This window comes from Mustela lutreola, chromosome 10 (genome assembly GCF_030435805.1).
Source record: "Mustela lutreola isolate mMusLut2 chromosome 10, mMusLut2.pri, whole genome shotgun sequence".
Classification (NCBI taxonomy): Eukaryota; Metazoa; Chordata; class Mammalia; order Carnivora; family Mustelidae; genus Mustela; species Mustela lutreola.
Window position 1 is genome coordinate 62,156,165 of NC_081299.1, and position 6,000 is coordinate 62,162,164.

The following is a 6,000-nucleotide window of genomic DNA, read 5'->3' on the forward strand; positions in this document are numbered from 1 at the left end:
AGGCTTGGTCTTTCTGGAGTTGAAGGGGGAATGAGTGTCAGGGTGTTTAGCCGGCCTACAGATTGTGGGACAGGCCTGGCCGAGGTGCTGGCTTTCACACAACACCCCTGAGGTGGGTCAGGGACCACACACAGAACTGCAGCCAGTTCTCAAGGTTCTTCAAGAGCTCACCCATGAGTTTCCACACCTCCTGTCAAAATGGGGAAAGCCTTTGTTTTCAGAACATGGTTCTCCTTGCCACCTTTGTCTTTGAAATCCGGTGGCTCTGGAAAAGGCTCCATTTTCAGTGGCTCTGAGTTTAGCCACTGAGCACTTTGCCTTGCCTTTCAAAATGTCACTGATGAGTATTCAGTCCTGGTCCACTCCCAAATAGCTGACCCACTTGAATCTGGTTGGGCTGGGAGTAAAGCTAACACTGCCCTATAGGGTATGTAATAAGGGATATCTGTTTGGTTAGGATTTTTGGCCTTTAAACATGGGCTCTGACCCTCTAGCCTCTCTTTTCCCTACTCTATCATGCTGTTCCCAACAAGCAGGTTTCTCTTAGTGCAAAAGAATTATAATACCCACAAATGCTTATGTTCTTAAACTCAGATCTTTAATGTACTGGGTTTTTATGCATTTGGTTCTTGTTGAGAATTTATCTCTCAGCCCTTTTTCTTTTTGCCTTTAAAATGGTTCAGTTAAAGCTTTGATTTTAACCCATTGCATGTATACCTATTTACTCATTTTCATTATTATCTTTAAGTAATTTATTTTGTTACCTTTTATTTCTTTGGAGCAGTTTTAGGTTTACAGAAAAACCAAGGAGAAAGTACAGGGGTGCCTGGGTGGTTCAGTTGGTTAAGGGACCAGCTCTCGGTTTTGGCTCAGGTGATGCTCTCAGGGTCTTGAGATCAAGCCCCTCGTCGGTCTTTGAGCTCACTTTGGATTCTGCTTGGATGTTCTCTCCCTCTGTCCCTTCCCTCCCTTGTCCTTGCACACTCTTTCTCTTTTTCTCAAAGAAATAAATCCTTAGAAAATAAAAAACAGAGTACAGAGAGTTCTCATACACTTCCCTTCCCCTCTGTCCCCCAGCTCAGTTTCCCGTTTGTAACATCTTACATCAGTGCTGTGCTTTTGTTCCAAGTGATCTGCCAATATTGATGCAGTATTATTAACTAAAGTCCATAGTGTACTCCTCTCCTCATCTCTGGTCTCTCCTTTTGAAACTATTATCATACACTGGGCCGACTTTAACTATCTGGTCTCCATATCTTTCCACCCACCACACCCCTCCCTCTCCTCATGTTTACAAACTTGATTCTGTGTCATTGACTCAGATTATCTGCCGGCAAACTCATTCTCATTTCAACTCTGTTCAATCTGTCTAGCTCGCCTGGTGAATTTTACACTTCAAAGACGGCATTTTGTTTCTAGAAGTTCTGTTTGGTTCATTTTCAAGTCAGTGGCAGATTATTTACAAGTTCCAGAAATGTATTTCCCTTTCCATACTCCCTTTTCCAGATATTTCTGTCAAATTTATTAACCCAATCTTTTCATACATCTGTATATCGTAGGAATGACCTGTCTTTAGCTATACCAAGAATGATGAAGAAGAAACTCCTTTTCCAAATATAAGTGAGGGAATATAAGAGGGAAATGAAATCTTTCTCAACAACCAAATTGTTTACTTGCCATTCACACGTGTATACAGCAATTGCACAATAGTTACTTAACAAATATGTAAGGTGACATAGAAACAAGACAAAGCCCCTACCCTGGCAGAGCTTTCTATCTCATAACATATGAAAGACTGTAGAGGGACACCTGGGTGGCCAGCTGGTTAAGCAGCAGCCTTCCACTCACGTCATGATCGCAGGATCCTGGTATTGAGTCCTATATCAGGTTCCCTGTTTGGCAGGGACTCTGCTTCTCCCTCTCCCTCTGCCTGCCGCTCTGCCTACTCTCTATCTCTCTATCTCTCTGTCAAATAAAAATAACTTCTTAAAAAAAAAAAAAAAAGACTGCGCAGTGGACACCAACACACAGAGGCCTAGGATGTTCCTTGCTCTTCAGATTCTACTCGTCAGTCCAAGCCCAGTTCAAATGTGGCCTCTTCTCAGAAGCTTTCCTGATGGCCCATTCAGAATTAACATCTTCCATCTCTGCTTTCCCAGGGCACATTCCCACTCTTATACTTACACAGCACATTGTCTGCATCTCTAGAACCATACATATCAAGGAGTAGCTTCATACTTGTTAGCTGCCCACATATACATCCACCAATATCACCCTATTAAAGTTTGACGACTTGAGGGAGAGAGGTGTGTTTCTATCATTTTTGTAACTCCGATGCCTTGCCCAGGGTCGGTTTCTAACAAGCACTTTTTAAAAAGATTTTATTTATATGAGAGAGTGAGCAAGAGAGAGAGCACACAACCAGGGGCGGAGGGATAGGGAGAAGCAGTCTCTCCGCTGACCAGGAAGCCCAACTTGGGGCTCCATCTGGGGACCCTCGGATCATGGCCTGGGCCAAAGGCAGAGGCTTAAACCACTGAGCCACCCAGACATCCCTCTAACAAGCACTTTCTAAATGATTTCAATTTATAAACACACTGTAGGTGGGAGAGTTCAGAGCATTATCTAATTTATCACTTTATAGACAAATGACAAATTCATTATCAAATCTTATTATTATTATTATTATTTTAAAGACTTTATTTGTCAGAGAGAGAAAGAGCACAAGCAGGGGTAGCTACAGGCAGAGGGAGAAGCAGGCTCCCTGCTAAGCAGAGAGTTCAGTGCCAATGTTGACACCAATGCCCTACCTCAATCCCATGACCTTAGCCCAGGGCAGACGCTTAACCAATGGAGACAGCCAGGCATCCCTAATATTCATTTCTTGGAAAAATATTTATATGATTGACAAAATCAAGGGGCCGAGGTAAAAAAATAAGCTTAGAGGACACTTTGTGCATAATATGCCTTGTATCTGATGAGATACTCGAATTTCCAAACCCAGCATTCCAAGATTCCAATACATCTTGTGACTAAAGTCCTGTTTGTAGAAAGCCTTTTGAAAGCTTTTTATTGTGACATAATTTCAAAAATGGAGAAAAGTTATGTTAGTATAAAGAATTTCTGAATATTCTTTACCCAGAATTGACTACTCCATCTCCCTCTGGCTTCCTCTCTTTTTGTGCATATGGGTATATGGAGACATACCATAAATATAAACATCTTTTTCTGAACCATTTAAGAGTAAGTTGAAGGTATGATGGTTCATTATCCTTAAATACTTCAATGCATATTTCCTTAGAACAAGGACAGTCTCATATAATCTCAACACAAATATAAAAATCAGGAAATCTGAAATTTATATAACCTAATTATATAATCTATAAGTCTTATTCAAATTTCATCAGTTGTCTCAATGATATGATTTTTAGTAATTTGTTTTTCTGACCCAGGATCCAATTTAACTCAAATTGTATTGAGTTTCTATATTTCTTCAGACTTCTTTAATCATCAATAATCACTTAGCAAGTCCTTGTCCTTCGTAACACTGACATGTTTGAGAAATACATGAAGAGGGTTTTTAGAAATAGCTATCAGTTTATATTTTTCTCATACTTATTCACAATTAGATTCAGGTAATGCATTTTTGTCAAGAAAACTACATAATGAGGAGTTCTTATCAATGTATAATTTTAGGAGACATGTGACTTCAGGTTCTCTTACTGGTGACGTTAACTTTGATCATTTGGTTAATGTGATGTTGGGGCGCCTGGGTGGCTCAGTGGGTTAAAACCTCTACCTTCAGCTCAGGTCATGATCTCAGGGTCCTGGGATCGAGTCCCACATCGGGCTCTCTGCTCAGCGGGGAGCCTGCTTCCGATCTCTGTCAAATAAATACATTTAAAAAAAAATGTGGTGTCTGCCAGATTTCTCCCTTATTTATTTGACAGACAGAGATCACAAGTAGATGCAGAGAAAGGCAGAGAGAGGAAGGGAAGCAGGCTCCCTGCTGAGCAGACAGCCTGATGCGGGGCTCGATCCCAGGACCCTGAGATCAGGACCTGAACTGAAGGTAGAGGCTTTAACCCACTGAGCCACCCAGGTGCCCCAGATTTCTCCCTTCTTAAGGTAATATTTTTTCCTTTTATATTTAATAAGAAATTTGTAGGACCTATACTTTAAAAGTATGTTAACGACCTGTTCTTCATCAAACTTTCACCCATAGTTTTAGCATAATTCTTGTTTGAATCAGTCATGACCATGAGGATTGCAAAAGGGTAATTTACCATTCCTTTACTCCTTCTATGTTTACTAGTTGGCATTCTTCTTCAAGAGAAAGTTTCCCCTTCACTGTGTGAGTGTGTGTGTGTGTGAGAGAGGAGAGAGAGAAAGAGATGGATTCAAATATTCTTGTTTTATTCGTGGATTATAATCTGTTGCTGTCATTCTTTATAGTCCCAGATGTGAACAGTGAAGTCACTTCAAGTTGGCTTCTGTGCTCTTTTCACATGTTCTCATCAGGTTCAAGCATTTCCTTATTATTTTTCACCAGGAAAATGTTCTAGGTTCATTGTGTGCTGTTACAGAATCATAGAATCAGCTAAAACCCCCCAGTTCCTTGACATTTAGAAAGTACGTTCTGAACACTAGGTGTTCTCATGACAGCAAGTTAAAACACACACACACACACACACACATAATTATGAAATGATTCATCAGTGTATAATAATCAGTCAGTAAGTGATCATTATTCAAAAGCTGGATCTTGTAGTTTACATCATCCATGAGATGTATTGACAGAAATGACATCTCAACCTGTCTACTAAGTTTATTTCCCTGCAATGTAGCAGCAGGAACGTTCACATTAATACACAGAAATGCTGTCTCATTACATTCATTTAATGAATCCCTTTGTTCCTCAGTTTTTCATGACTTACTATCTGCCTCTATGTATTTTCCAGCGTATGGTAAGACTTAAATCAACTATTTTTAATTCCTTGGGTAAAAAAGCACTGTGCAGAAATCAAGAAATTATGGCTAATTTCGTTTCACTTAACAATTGCCAATAACTTAAACGTCCGGTTAATCTTGTGGCTAATGTGTACTGATTCTTTGAAATGAGGCAAAAGAGAATTATTAAGTCCCATGAACTAGCCAGTGTTTCCCACAGCAACAGGCATATTGTCAAATTGAAGTTTAATTCATTAGTTCCAAAAAAGGAGGGTAAAGAAAGAAAAAGAAACAAAGCCCAAACACATTGTCTAGAGTTTTCACAAGTAGCCACCAGGTGGCAGAACACTACGCACAGTGAATTTGGCTGAGCAGCAGGAGCCTGGTTCAAAACTGAAATGGTGAGTGTGGGTTTGGGTTTGTTTTCTCTTTATAAAACCAATTCCAGAATATTTTGATGTTTTTATTTTTAAGAAAAAAATAACTTAAGAAAAAATGACTCTTCCAGTTATTTTTATGAAAATGAAATCACATAATGCCAAATGATATTTGGCATTTTAATAAAAAAGCCATATTCTCAGAAGTTTTCATCTTTGCTGTTCCAGTATGTCATTAAAATGATGTCTATGGTATAACATGAAAGAAATATTGGGAACAGGTTTTGCTTCAAATTTTTAGTCTGCTTGAGTCTAAAATCTACATGGTTAGAATTGTAAGATCATCTTCATGATTTAAAATATTCTTCACACATACATAAGTAAAATATATGTGAAAGAACTGATAAAAACACCATTTTGTACAAATTCAAAAGATGAATCTATCTATTTATAGATGACTCTATAGAGGCCTCAAAGAAAATTGCTGTGTCTCTCTGTATATTTGTATTAAATCTACAGTTATCCTTGAGAAAGAGCAAGTAATTACAATTGGATTATAGATTTCCATGTCAAAATTTTTTTCTTTAGTTTTTTTAATATTACTTTTCCTCATGCGGTCCTGTCTATTCTTTATCCTAAATCTAAATTCAACACTTAGACAGCAATTTAGTTA